At 38.4% G+C, this 14325-nt stretch overlaps 1 protein-coding gene and 1 non-coding gene across 2 annotated transcripts in view; one reads left to right on the forward strand and one right to left on the reverse strand.

Moving 5' to 3' along the window:
- LOC150076138 (protein turtle-like) overlaps positions 1-14325 on the forward strand; it is a 481828-nt gene that overhangs the window by 146787 nt on the left and 320716 nt on the right. The window lies entirely within an intron of this gene.
- TRNAI-UAU (transfer RNA isoleucine (anticodon UAU)) lies at positions 2951-3042 on the reverse strand. Its single transcript is given in 2 exon segments — positions 2951-2986; positions 3005-3042. It is a non-coding gene; the product is annotated as a tRNA-Ile (tRNA).

Genomic DNA, 14325 nt, shown 5'->3' on the forward strand with positions numbered 1-14325 from the left:
GTGGTTTATTTTCAGTTTATCGAGAGGTCATTTTTATACAGTTTTTGATAATATTCTATAAGATTTACACTTCTCGTATTATTATGTTTAAAATGAACCAATTATTTGCACATTTTCCAAGGTCAGTCTATAAAAACAGCGTTAAAATTATTTAACGTTTCTTTTTTTCTTTTCTTTATCGTGACGATAGTTTTGTGGAATTGCTTTGACTGCTGTTACAAGTTCTACTAGATATATATTGCACTCCAGAGTTGAGGGGTAAAAGGAGTAAAAGGAATAATATTGAAGAAACAAACAGTACGAGATTCAAGGGTCAGCGAACGAGGGAAATGCAACTTAGTTTTATTTTAGCAGTGTGAAGAATTTCATATTTATTGTGACCGAAATTCAGCCTGTCCTTTTTTGTCAACTGCATAGATATGGCAAATATGGCATGTTAGGGTTGTCTTAAGAAAACGTGACTTATGAACATATTAATAAAAGTTACATGTTCGATTATTTTATTCCAGTGAAAGGATTAGGGCTTGCGGCAGTAATGCAACAGGCCCAATCCTTTCACTGAACGCTTTTTGAAATCAATTTTGCAATTTTCCCAACTTACATAAGGAGCACTGTATTTTTTGACACAACATCGTTAGCTCTCAGAGCTGCTTGAAACACTTCATCCATTCTACCAATCGCAGTTGCCGTACTTAACTTTACTGTAAAGCCCCTATTATGAATCGTACCATTTCTAAGTGGATGCTAACAAACATACAGTAAATACAGCAGTCAGTGTTCGACGAGCCGGCTTCCTAATGGAAATTTGAGCCCTCGCCTGTGTCATAAAATGTTGTTTGATGATGTAATATCTAAGAATGAAAGCGGAAGTGTGAGTGTAAAGTGATTGTGTTATAGTTGGTAAATTTTTTGCAGCGGCATGTTCAGGTACAGTAAATAAACACTTTGTTTTCTTTAAAGATGACTATAGCATATTTGCCTTCTTTTTATTTCATGTTATTTAGCATGCAGTGCCACAGAATAAGATTTATATACGTTAAGGCGTATCTATCTAACCAGTTGTGTAACTAATTTTGTCTCATTGTCATTATTTAGCAACCGATAGATAGCGCCTCTAGCGATAAAACATGGAACGATTCTACTGATACGTATAGGATTACAAGTCTTCCTAATCCGAGTACTGCTTTGTGGATTTGGAAAGTAGGCTGTATTATAAATGTCAAGAGTTAAGTTACTTTATCTGGAGACGCCGGATTCTATGATCGATTTGTCTGTGATTTTTTTTTTTTTTTTTTTTTCGTAATTTACGAGTAAGTAGATCGCAGAATGCCATGGAAGTTCAAATGGTTAAAAATAAGATTCCGGTTCAACATTCGGTGGTTAACTTATTTAATTAATAAATTCCCTTTCTGGTGACATGCTTTTCATATATATTTCTCATTTATATCACTTCGTTTATCATAAACTTAATTCCTGGTTGAGACTTTTCGAATGATATATGATTTATCTTTGTAGAAGCAAAACTCTAGGCCAGTAGCTTGAATAACCATACAATATATTCAAGAACGGTTTTGATAATGAATGAGATCATAGGCGCATCTACAGAGGAATGAGGGAGCTAAAGCACTCCAAGAACATTTTGTTTTTATGTTATTGTACCGTCACTTGTTGACACCTGAAAAGCTGGCGAGGTGGGAAGTACGAGCTCACGCTGTCCTGGCCCCCAAACAAAATTTCTGGGTGCGCCACTCTATTAAATTCAGTATTTCAAGAGCTGGTGGAGGGAAGAAAAAAAAAATCGAACATTTTAATAATGAAGGTAAAATAGTGCTGGGATGGCAAAATGGGGGTATAAGTAGAGATTGTGGCGATGGATGAAAAAAATAAAGTTATGAAATTTAATAAAGGAGCTTTTCGGTAGTAGGCTGGAGGATCCAGGGATGGAGATAATTTTTATGACAAGTAAATGCTTCAGGTTGTTTTGTTAGTCTAACACTCAAAAATATTAAGCCTTGTTGATTATGCCTTGCAGTTCGAGAGTTCTTTCTATGGAATACTCTGTTCCTAATTAAAACAGAAATATTTCATAACAAACATTTTCTTTCATTCTTCCTCTCATTCATTCTTTTCTCTAAACAAAAATATATTTAGAAAAGGACTTAAAAGAATATTTATGACTTGCGGTATTTCCGGAGTAAAAATTAAAAAAAAAAATAGATCTGGTGGAAAAATATTTAAGAAACAAAGAACAATATAGCACTTAGAAAGAGAAAGTGCAAATAAATAAATAATGTAGTATGTGTACATGCATACGAGCATTGGATAAAAGCCGGTTAAAAATCCGACACATTCGAGCTTACTTTTCAGTTACAGTTACTGTCAACTACATATATCTTCATAATCATATCGTCCCCTCCAGAAATATCATTCGTTAAATCCCCCCTTAGAAAAACACTTTGGATCCAAACCCCGATTTGGTAGAATACTAATGAATATTTCGGTTCATATAAGAGAATGAGAAACTTTAAAATGCGTTATTTACCCTCATATTGTTCATTATTACAACGCATAGCTGTACATGGTAGCAAAATGATGGCTGAATATCATTTTACAACTTTACCGCATGGTACCGTACAAGAGAAAAAGCATAAACTGGAAATATATGCTCGAGTTGAGAGAAATGGAGAAGAAAACTAAACAGAAGCAGAATCACTCATAGTCATTTGAACCGCATTGCCAAACCGAATAATGACAGAATTCGTGAAGAAACAAGTTTGGGAAAATTAAAATAAGATAAAAATGCCAGGAAGGAATCTGGAACAGTTTGAAAATTCGTCCTGGAAATAAAAATATATATGATACTGTAAGGTCAAAGAGACATTCAAGTACCCTGGCTTTACAAAACCCTTCACGGTACTAAGCCAGGGGTTAAAATTAAAAGCTGCATTTCTTCCCCAGGTGAGGTTTGAACTCACAACCTCGGCATAACCTACAAATACTGTCTTATAAGTACCGCGCGCTAACCAATTGCGCCACTGGGGATTACGTATGTAAACTGGCAATCATTTACAGTTGGGCACTAATTTTAGTAACCTTTTATTGAGTAGGATGCAAAATGTAGATTTCCAAACTAATTCTCGTAAAAAAACTGAAAGATTTTGAAATTGATATGAGAAGAAAATTAAATATGGAATATTTTTTTTTATAATAAACTAAGAATTTAGTGTTGTAAAGAAACAAATATGCAACAAAATGCCAAAAAGAAGATTTATCTTATAGGACAGCATGATTTTTCATCATTTATACTCTTGGGTTTGTTGTTGTAGTCAGGTTTTAGGAGCATCAACGACTAAGGCCATATTTCTCCGTGTGTACTGCGTGTGTTCTGTGGTCAATTTTCTGTTTGCCGGACGAAAAACCCGAGTTTCCGGGAGAAAAAACCATTCTACCCTCGCCTGAGACCGACTAACTCATCCATGTTGTGAAAAAGGTCCATAAAAATTCCTCACGTCATCAACGGGACCAGAACTCAGGTCTTTTCCGCCCGGTGTGGTGAGGACTGTGATTCCACCAACTGTACTACCCACGAGGGCCAACGCTTGGGACAGTGTAAGAACACGTTACTTGATGATACGTGACAAAATGATTTCACAGATCCGCCATTGGTCTATAACGCTAATTGTTTCCAAAGAAAAGTTTATAGAATCACCATAGTGCTCCCATTGGGCTAGAAATTGTTTTATGATCATTAAAAAGTATTAGCATTTTGAAAGTTCTCTTTTGTTATTTATGTATAATCTTTCATATAGCTATATTATTATAATGTATATGTTATTGTAATAACATTAAATTCGGACTTTTACCCAAGCGAATTGGTAAAAGTCCGAATGTGTTTTCATTATGTGACAGAAGTATTATATATTGAGCCTCAAATTAACTCATTTCATTTTATTTCGCACTCTTTCTGCTCTGATGAAGTAAATAATATTTAACAGTTCGCGTTGGAAGAAGCCTGTTAGATAATCGCATTTGGGAATTGCTTTCCATTATGACTGAAGTACTGTACAGTAGGATCTTCGAATATAGTGAATATGTTACTCAGGCTCTTGTAGGATAGGAGACATATCCCCTTTAAACTCTTGTTTAAAAATCGGGAAAGGGAATGAACTATATTTCTTTGACATTTTGATAAAAGTTCGTATTTCGGGATTTTATAGTAATTATATGATTGTATATTATTCACTACCCAACTTCGTAGAAGTTTTAAAATTTTTATAAACATTTTAATAAATATTGAATAACTTTTAAGTGTTGTTTAAAATATTTTCCACTAATTTATATCAAAAGTATTGTCGATTTTTTTTGCTTCCGCGTTGGAGTAGTGGATATGCTGCATTACCTTTCGTTTCGAAACATCTTGAGTTGATACTTAAATTCATCTGTGGTTCTCGATTCCCGTCCAGAAAAATTCTGTTTTTAACCCCCAATCAGACGATCAGCCCTTTTTTAGAACATATGTAATTTACTGATTGTCAATCCATTGGATTTGATTTGTCTCTCTTTTCTTTCATTTTTTAATTCTTATTCTCTCTTTCCATCTTCTCTTTCTGTTATTTTTTTTTCTTACTATTTCTTGCATTTCCTCGAAACTACAACTACCAAAAGAAATCTGCTTTGACAGCAACGTATCTGTTTTCCGTCTCGCATACTAAAAACATTCTATTTTTGCTTAGAACATTACATGTAGTTTCTTAAAGGAACTAACTTCGCTTTAGTTTTATAGTAGTTGTAGCTCTGAGATATATGGAATAGGATTTAAATCAACAAAACATTGTTGATAACCTTTTCCCATCTCGAGAGAAAGGCCTGTGTATAGAAGCAAACAAAATGCAAATAAGTGGACAGTGTAATAATGTTTCCTTTTCCTTTTGATTTAAAAACTTCGACCATGAAATTAAAATGAAACTGTGGCAAACCGTAGCGAAAATAACGATTTGTTTTTGTCCTGTGTCGGCTGGAGATGGCAGTAGATATCGAGAAAATATTAGAAATTAAGTGGCACGTTCACGTACTCCCACCAGCTTTATACTGGGATGTTTACATTACGTTATTTTGCAATGTTTTTCTTATCTTTATTTAGGTCAGTCATACATTAAATGTAATAAGTAGGCTGCTGTTCCGATTACCATATAAAAAGATATAATGAACAACATTGGATAAAAGAAGCTCTCTTATTCTTCCATTTGACGCTGTGGAACTCGATGAATCACAAATTATTCCCTTCCCCCATTTTCATTCTCCTCCTTCCCTGACTCCCTCATCAGTATATTTTTGTCATGCTGTCATTGGCCTGCAAAATTCTGCGTCCGAGTGAAGATTGTTATTAACTTTGCTTCGCGAACTTAATGCATTTAGCAAACATACCTTCCCGCCCACCACAAAAATCAATATTTCCTTTTCGGGTGTCATACAAAGCATGATACGTAATTACTACGCCGTAATGAGATGCAAAAGACACTTCCAGGTGGATGTCCCCGAACCACAAGGTCGTGTCATTTATCATTGTTTATGTGTCTGCAAAAAGAAATAATAACATTGCACTTTCCACCCATCGTGATCTCTTCACTAGAGTGATAAACGTAGTTCGTCAAATATGTGCATTGCGTGTGAATTATGGTCTTCTGAAATGGAGTAATGGAGAGTAGTGAGTTTCGTCATTTTGTAGAATGCGAATTGGGACTGGAACAACGTTGAAGTAGGATTTATCACAGCTAAGGAATGAAAACGTTAATTAAAATTCCTTAATAATTTTAGCTTCACTATGTAGTCTAAATATAGCAAGAGCACATAACATTACGCGAGAAAGTTTAATTCCAGAATTTGCTACTCAAGTGATTAGTAATTGTGCGATTCAAGTCTAACTATAACTTATCTTGTTGTGGTCAGTTTTTCGCCATTGAGTTTAAAAATGGCCAATTGTGGGCGTCACTCTTTACGGCAGTGAGAATAAAAGGAGACTTGTACTCTTTTTCCACAGCTGCTACTTTTATCCTCTACTCTTCATTGTCTATGTCAGGTGGTCTGGTATTGAAACAAATTAGTCAATGTACGCTGTGCGTTACATTTCAGGCGCTTTAGCAAACAGTAAAGTGTAAAGTGTGTGTAGAGTCAAACGGCACCAGGAGTTTTCCCCATCTCTGCGTAGTTTTCATTGTGATTGATACAGTATACGCTGTAAAGGCCAGAGATTTAAAAGTGTATGGTCTTGAGATGTGTAATATCGTGTACCGTTGTTGTTCTGGCCGTTTAACTTCCAGATCCCTGCTGAGGCCCGACGTTGCCCCCACTTCGCCCCGTGGAGGCAGACCAGGTACACAGTAGTTTGAATTTTACTCTGGCAGGTCCTGCCACTTAGTTTCCTGTGATTTAGGTGGCTAGGACCAAAAGACACGCACACACACACTTTGTGGATCGATTGCATGGGGAGGAGCGTCTCTTGAATTCGAAAGGCCGAAAGAGTGGGCGAAATCATAATTTGGAAATTTATATTTAGATGTGTGGGGCATTCGCTAGTATGCAGATAGAGAGGGGGAAGACAGAAGACTGTGGGGAGAGAGAGAGAGACAGAAGTATGGGGTCAATAAGGAAGGCAGCCCCAGCTTGGTGTCAGTAGGGCATGTCAATGCCCCCACCAGGAGGAAACTTGGAGGTGGCGAGAAGGGGAAGAGACAAGGGAGACCGGCTCTTCCTCCCCCCCGCCGGGAAGAGGGAAAGAAAGGCGAGCCAGGCAAGATCGCCAATCAGGCTTGTGCAGAAAACTCTGCTGTCACTTTGTCATCTGGAGGTCAATCTTAGTGACATTGTCCCGACCGTAGATTGTAGGAGTCCGGTTTGTTGTGTGGTCGAAAGTAATTCATGGGATAAGTTCCGTCCATGAAATGATCTTGTTTTTCTCCCTTTGCTCTCTGTAGTCGAATGGCCTTCTATGATTCCGTTTTCTGAGAGTCAGTTTGTGATGGCCAATGGTCATGGGACAGGTCCCGTCCATAGGGTGTATTTGTCTACATTCCTTTATTCTCCCTGGAGTCGAGTAGTCCTCCATAGTCTAACCGTGATCTGTGCCAAGTGGGTTTTCAGTAGGTGCTGTTGTGGTTGTGGGTGCAGGAAATGTCTGTTTTCTCACGAAGAGGTCTTGTGCGAACTGGGTGAAGGCATGTAGGTGTCTTTTTCAATTAGTATTAGGTGCTCCTGGTCTTGTAACGTTATTTGGGTGGCTGTTATAAATCGACAGCGGAGATTCTCGTACAATTGGCAATCATGCATTAGATGCCTCTACGTTTCCCGTTGGCCGCAATGACACAAGTTGGTATTACTTAGTCTAACTAAATCCATGGAGTTAATCTCTTATAGCGCCGTGTCCGGTCAACAGATAGGTGACAAGAAGTCCAGGAGAAAGCCAAGATGGGTAGTTCGGGAATACCAGTTTGATGTAAGGAATGAATTTTTTGGTGATTTCGCCCTTGCTAGAAGTCTGCCAGCGGTTTTACCAAATCTGATTGAGATGTGCAGAGAGACGCTTACGTTCTTTTATGGTCACTTTCAGGGTCCACGATGAAGTCTAGGTGGGTGGCTCCTCGTCTTTTGCAAATAGAAATGCTTCATTATGCATAACAAAAAATAATAAATGAATAATAAGCAAAGCGTAAAAACTTTTTTCTGCGAACTTTTCTGAGTATCCGCCACATTGCTCATTCATTCCGCCAATCAGCGCACGGCAAAAAACATAATACGCTTCAATACAAATATAATATACGTTATATGGATAGCCTATATGATATGTATGAAAAAAATCATAATTGTCAGATTTCTATTGGTCCATTTAATCAAATTTGGGTAGGCTTGACAAATCGTTCTAAAAGAGTGAAATATAAATTTTATTGAAAAGACATTCGCTAGGAACAGAGTTATTACATGCGATGACTAAAATATAAATTTCATGAAAACCCGTCCACTAAGAGCCGAATTATTACATGCGGACGGACATGGCGAAAGCAATAGGGGTATTATGCATATATACCAACGCGCATAAAGTAATAGAATCTGTAATTGAAAAAGGCTTAAAAATTGAACAATCTTCATTATTCGATCAGTTTGCAAACGTAAAATCTTTTATTCATGAAATGAGTACCTTAAAAAGAATTTTAATGGCTTTTATCTCATGCAGAACGGGTTAAATATTTTCAAACACAGTATTTGGAACGTTCATCTGAATTTCTCAACGTATGGGTATAGCTCCAGTTTCGAAAGGATTTTCAGTCATGTGAAGATGCAGTGGCCAGATGAACGAAAGTGATTTTCAATGGATCTACCCACAATTTATAGTTAAATCCATGTAACTGTCAGCACATGCAGTTTTATAAATTCTGCTTAAACAATTTTTTTTTTTTTTAATGTATTCTTTTCGCTCTCTGCAGATATGGTATCAGTTCAGCCTGAGTGATAAAAATGCGTATAATGACACTTACAGCATGCTGGAAAATTTCAAAATTTGTGATTCTTCATGAATAAGGTGTATATTAAAATCACCTTTACACACACACTATACGCAATGTTTTGCTACTACAATGTTTTGAAGTAAGACTGGGCGCTAGTCTTTAACCTGACTACGACAGAAAAATAAATAAATGGTGTCATGCGTAAACAAATAAGTTCCTTCTCAAGGATTTAAGGGGGTGCTCACTGGTTTGCAATCCTGATGAAGTACGAAGTTAGGTCTAATTTTGTTCCTTAGATATGATTATCTTAGATAAAGAACCTTCACTTTTAAGTTAGCAGCCAGCCACACTTCCAGAAAGTGGAGCATAGTGATTGCCTAATAATCTGATGAAACTGGGTTTCCCTTAAAATACGTGAATGAAGTGTATGTACCGAAAAAACAGAAAAAAATGTGTGAAAAAGGCCTGAATTCAATTTATCGCAGACAGAAGTTGAGAAATATTTCCCGTTTGAATGGAAGGAACTTTTTATGGACTTTCCTTCACAGTGTGACTGAGTTAAAGCAAACTTATATAGCATCGGAAAGAAAGGGGGGAAAAAAACTACCTAGTTGGTTTCGGGAAGTTGGAGACTTTTATTTTATTTTATTATTATTTTTTTTCTCTCACTGAAACTCGAGTTCTTCAGAAAGGGCGAATTTCCATTAAAATTTTGCCAAACATTGGTGTATATTTTGCCAAATATGACAAATAAGACTGTTTGCTGTATCTACATCATATTATTTTTGGTCCCTTATATATCCTGATTTTTATAACTTGTTATTGTTTTATACCCTTTTATATGTGCATTATGTTCTTCTCAAGGTTCATCCTACTAATTCACTGCGTCTCGGCGATCCCTTTTTCAACAAACCAAAATAATTGAGCTCTTATTGATCATAACAACTTTAGTTCTCTTTTTCATTTGAGACTATATTTTGTACATTTATTTTATTATGGTGTATCAAAACCCTCCCCCGTCCAGAAAATCCATCGAAACCCAATTTGGGAATTCTTGACCTTAAGAATCACTGTATCTGAAAGAGACATCCAAAACTTCAACTATTTACCCAAGTTAAATTGAATGTGGTGTAAATAAATAATCGGTTGATAGCTTTAATTGTTCTTTTGAATAAAATTAAATATTAATGAGACGCTACTATTTACTCCTAAGAGGGAAAACTCCTACGAACCACTTTATTCTTCTAGGATAGGTGTGGTTGAGCAGAATTTTATTTATTTATAGATAAATGAGCTGAGATTTTTGGCTGTGTAAGCATTTTGATAAGCTTATTAAATCTCTGTTTACATATTTGAGCGTTGCACGTTCCACCAACACCCAACGCTGCTAATAAATTAGTTATGATGTCAAGCTACAAACATCACACGCAGTGTCCAAACGTGCAGGTACGAATTATATGATGCAGAGTAAGAAGTTCTCTCTCATTGTATATTCTACGAAGCATTCCAGCTATCCTGTGTTTCTCCCCCCTCCCCCGGAAGGGAAGAAAGATAGGTGTGTTGGACCGCACGCGTCCTCTGTCAATGACAATAGCCCGGCAGCTCGTTCATTTCGTTATTCTCACCCGCTGTCTATGTATCGATCTCTGAGTAGCTGCACTCGGGGTCACGGCAAGACGACGTCCTCCTTGCAGTGCACTTTCGTGCAGTAGCAGTTGCTTGAACTTGCGGCGTCCTGGGGCTTATGAAGAGCACGAGCTGTGTCTTATATGTGTGAGATACCAAAGTCGCAGGTACCAGTGAGATGTACTGGAGAGGTTTAGACAGGAGCTCCAGAAATTTCTTCCTTCGGAATTTTCAACTGTTAGAAAATCTGTTTGGCGTGGGAAAATAGCTTTTATGAACTTTTACAATGAATACATACCGTAATCACACACACACATCTAAACCCAATGTTTTGCTACTATCCATCAGAATAATTCAGAATAATAACTACAGTCAGAATAAGTTCAGACCGTAAGTTCTGGGCGCCCCTGCCAAACGGATTTCCCACCAAAGCGATTTTTAACAACCATACCAAACAATGCGTTGGGTCTCTGGACTCTTCGCCCTCCCTTCCCCGCGTTATGGTAGTTTCGCCACTGACACGCACATACACAGATTCTTACCAACTCATTCAGATCCAGCCTTTGCGTGAGGACCAACGCATTCTTTGTTTGGAGCGCTAGCAAAGTAGAAAAATTGTTCTGCTTAGATTACAGAAAGCAGAACATACTTTTTGAATAACATTACGGAGGAAGAAAGGGTTAGAATAATTCCAGTTATCCCTCCCTCTGAGTTCCACCTTGATTATTTGTTGTAATTAATATTTCCACTGTTCCGTTACTATTAGTCTACAGTATTGTATACATTTATTTGATTTACGTTTTGCAATTCGTTTAGAATCTATCCAAATATAGTGTTTTAGACACACGGTATTTACGTGCTTGTGAAAGGGATGGGAATGTGAACACAAATTAGCACTCCACCATGTATGACATCTTGTGGAGAGGGCAGGTCAGATGCCTTTAAACTTGTCATCATTTAGGATTTATAACGTCACCTAGTGAGTAATTTAGATGAAGTTCAACACTTAAGACACTGAAAAACCCACCCTTGTGTGATTTGGATTTTTGTTTTATTTATGCGAGCCTCGCCTTTATACTGACCTTTTTTGTTTGGATGATGGGCGGGGTCCTTTTTTCAAATAGACAGATGTCTTCATATGGCAACTCACGTTGCATTATTACTTTTACAGTCAGCATATCAAATACCTATCTAGGATTTGAGGTGTCCATTTGAGCTTTGCTTTAGTAACATTTCAGGACTATGACACACACACACACACACTTGGGAGGAAGAGGAATTCTTAAAGGCTTCTTCAATCGAAACCGCAGCAGCTGATTTTAGGCAGAGGGAGTAGGGTTCCTTCCCGTGATTTATTCCGTGTTTTTCAGATAGCATGACAGAAAAAATGAAATATCGGCCTGGATATTTTAGAAACATAATACACGATAGACCATATTAAGTGCAGTCTATGACCAAAGTAATTGATACCCCAAAAGCAAAACATACAGCCAGATATATCGTCGCGACTTTCTCTATGCTTATAATTGCTGTTCTTCCGCCCTGGCCCACAATGGTTACAATCCCTGTAATTCCACCCCTTGGAAAAGATCTGGGTTCAACTTCCGTAAAGACAGGAGTTGTCGTTAATCGTTCTCGGGTAAGGGTTACACGATTTTGTTCTCCCATTTCATCCGAAAGCGGAACTTTTCCCTCCAATTTAATGCACACAATTTGAAGACATAATATACTAACGCCTCATGGCCTTAGTTTCCTAGACACAAAATGCAAATATATATATATATATATATATATATATAGGGTGTCTCAAAAATACACGGCATAACTTCAGGAATGAGTTCCTTATATGTAGACAATAAAAATATTTTATATCAACATAGTTCCGGAAATGCTTGGTTCCCGAGTTATTAACCGGAATGTCTTATCGCCCGCAGGTGATTTCGTTCATCACAAAGTACTGACAGAATCTGGTGGTTTTCCCTTTCGACCATGTATTGAAACCAGGAGCAAGCGGATATGCACTTTATGTACGGTTTGGCGGACGGCAATGCTCTGGAGGCTCGTCGTTTGTACCACGAAAGGTTCCCAGAACGAAGATGTCCAGACAGGAAAACGTTTGAAGGTATCCATCGCCGCCTTTGTGAACATGGGACCTTTACACTTCATGCTGCCGACAGAGGACGACCAAGATCTACGACTCCTGAAGTAGAAGAGGAGATTTTGGATGTTGTGCATGCCACTCCTGGAATCAGCACACGCAGAATAGTAATGCAACTGGCTGTTCAACGTTCGACTATTTGGAGAGTGTTGCGAGAACACCAACTGTATCCTTGCCATCTGCAACGGGTACAGGCCTTGTCAACAGCAAATTACCCCGCAAGTAATGTTCTGCCAGTAGTTCTTGCAGCAGTGTGGTACAACTCCTCACTTTCCTGCCTTAGTGATATTCACAGATGAAACACAGTTCACACGAGACGGAATCCAAAACTTTCACTATCAGCATGTATGGGCTGAGGAAAACCCACATGCAATTCTTCCATCACATCACCAATAGCGGTTCAGCCTCAACATCTGGGAGGGTGTTTTTGGTGATAAGTTATTTGGGCCCCATGTACTTCCAAACAAACTCACAGGACAGGCGTACAGAAACTTTCTGGAAAACAACATGCCTGATTTCTTGGACGACACGCCACTGATCATTTGTCAACAAGCACACTTCATGCACGATGGCGCTCCCGCACATTTCAGCCACCTACCCCGCAATTACCTGAATCGAAGGTTTCCTGGTCGGTGGATAGGTAGAGGTGGACCAACTGCCTTGCCTCCACGCTCACCTGATTTAAACCCACTAGATTTCTTCTTGTGGGGCCATTTAAAGTCATTGGTGTATTCGACTCCGGTAGCTGATGTGGAAACTCTCCACAATCGAATTGTGGCAGGTTGTGAGACAATGCGAAACCTGCCAGGAATTTGGTAACGTCTTGCGAGTCCATGAGACATCGATGTGAGGCCTGTATTCAGGCAGAAGGTGGACATTTTGCACAATTACTATAAGGTGATGTGAACAGTTAAGTGCCATAGACAGACCTTCAAAACTCGGAAACCAAGCATTTCCGGAACTATGTTGATATAAAATATTTTTATTGTCTACATATGAGGAACTCATTCCTGAAATTATGCCGTGTATTTTTGAGACACCCTGTATATATCAGAAATTTAATTAGTCTCCAACTCTATTTTCACATCTGTAAATCTTAAATCTCTCCATTTCCTGCTCTGGTGCTTTTGAGTCAGTGGTCGGTCAGCTGTATGTTATTTAGACTTATGTTTTTAGCATTTTGTTAGAATTACTAGACGCTTGTCAGGCTTGCCGTGATTTCATGCATGTCATTATTGTACATATGGAAAACACGTAACACCGGTGTCATTATCGAAACTGAAACCAAAGACGACGCCAACTTAATATTAAACAACACTAAGATCCCTATTCTTGGTCTCACTGCTGAGCCGCCCAAGAAAAAGGGCCACTCTATCGTTGTTTTTGATGTCGACAAAGAATTGACTCCCTCTACCATCTGTGAGGAGATCTATAGAAGAAATTTACAGCAAGTGCTCCCCGACAGAGACATGTTAAAACTAATCACACCAAAATATCAAACCAAGGGTAAAAATGGAAGCTCCACAAACTGGGTCATCGAACTGGCACCCTGAGGCTTGGCAAGCCATAATCAGACAAACAAAAGTGTACATAAACTGGGAATCCCACCGGTTCAAAGAGCATGTAGCGGTTTCTAAGTGCTTCACGTGTTGCCGCTTTGGGCACACGACCCATACGTACATCCAGGCGGTAAGTTATGACTACTGTGCTGAAAAGTGGCACAATTTCAAAAACTGCCCAAATCAAAGACAAAGATCCAGCTTGTGCTAACTGCAAGTGGCACAAACCTCCTCACTCCCATTCACTCCGGGATAATAAGCGAGTGGGAGTGAGGTATATCTGAAGGCAAAGCGTGCCCAACAACAAAAAATCGAATATGGGAACACGGCCTAAAAAAACATAATACCATCTGTATTAAATTCCTGCAACTAAATGCTCAGCGAGCTAAAGCTGTTGCTGCCCAGACAAGACAAAGGGTGGAGGAAGACAATTACGATATACTGCTCCTCCAGGAGCCATACGCTTTCGCCAGTGCCGTACGTGGAT

Source organism: Mastigoproctus giganteus, chromosome 13 (assembly GCF_048544385.1).
Source record: "Mastigoproctus giganteus isolate SK-2022 chromosome 13, ASM4854438v1, whole genome shotgun sequence".
Taxonomy (NCBI): Eukaryota; Metazoa; Arthropoda; class Arachnida; order Uropygi; family Thelyphonidae; genus Mastigoproctus; species Mastigoproctus giganteus.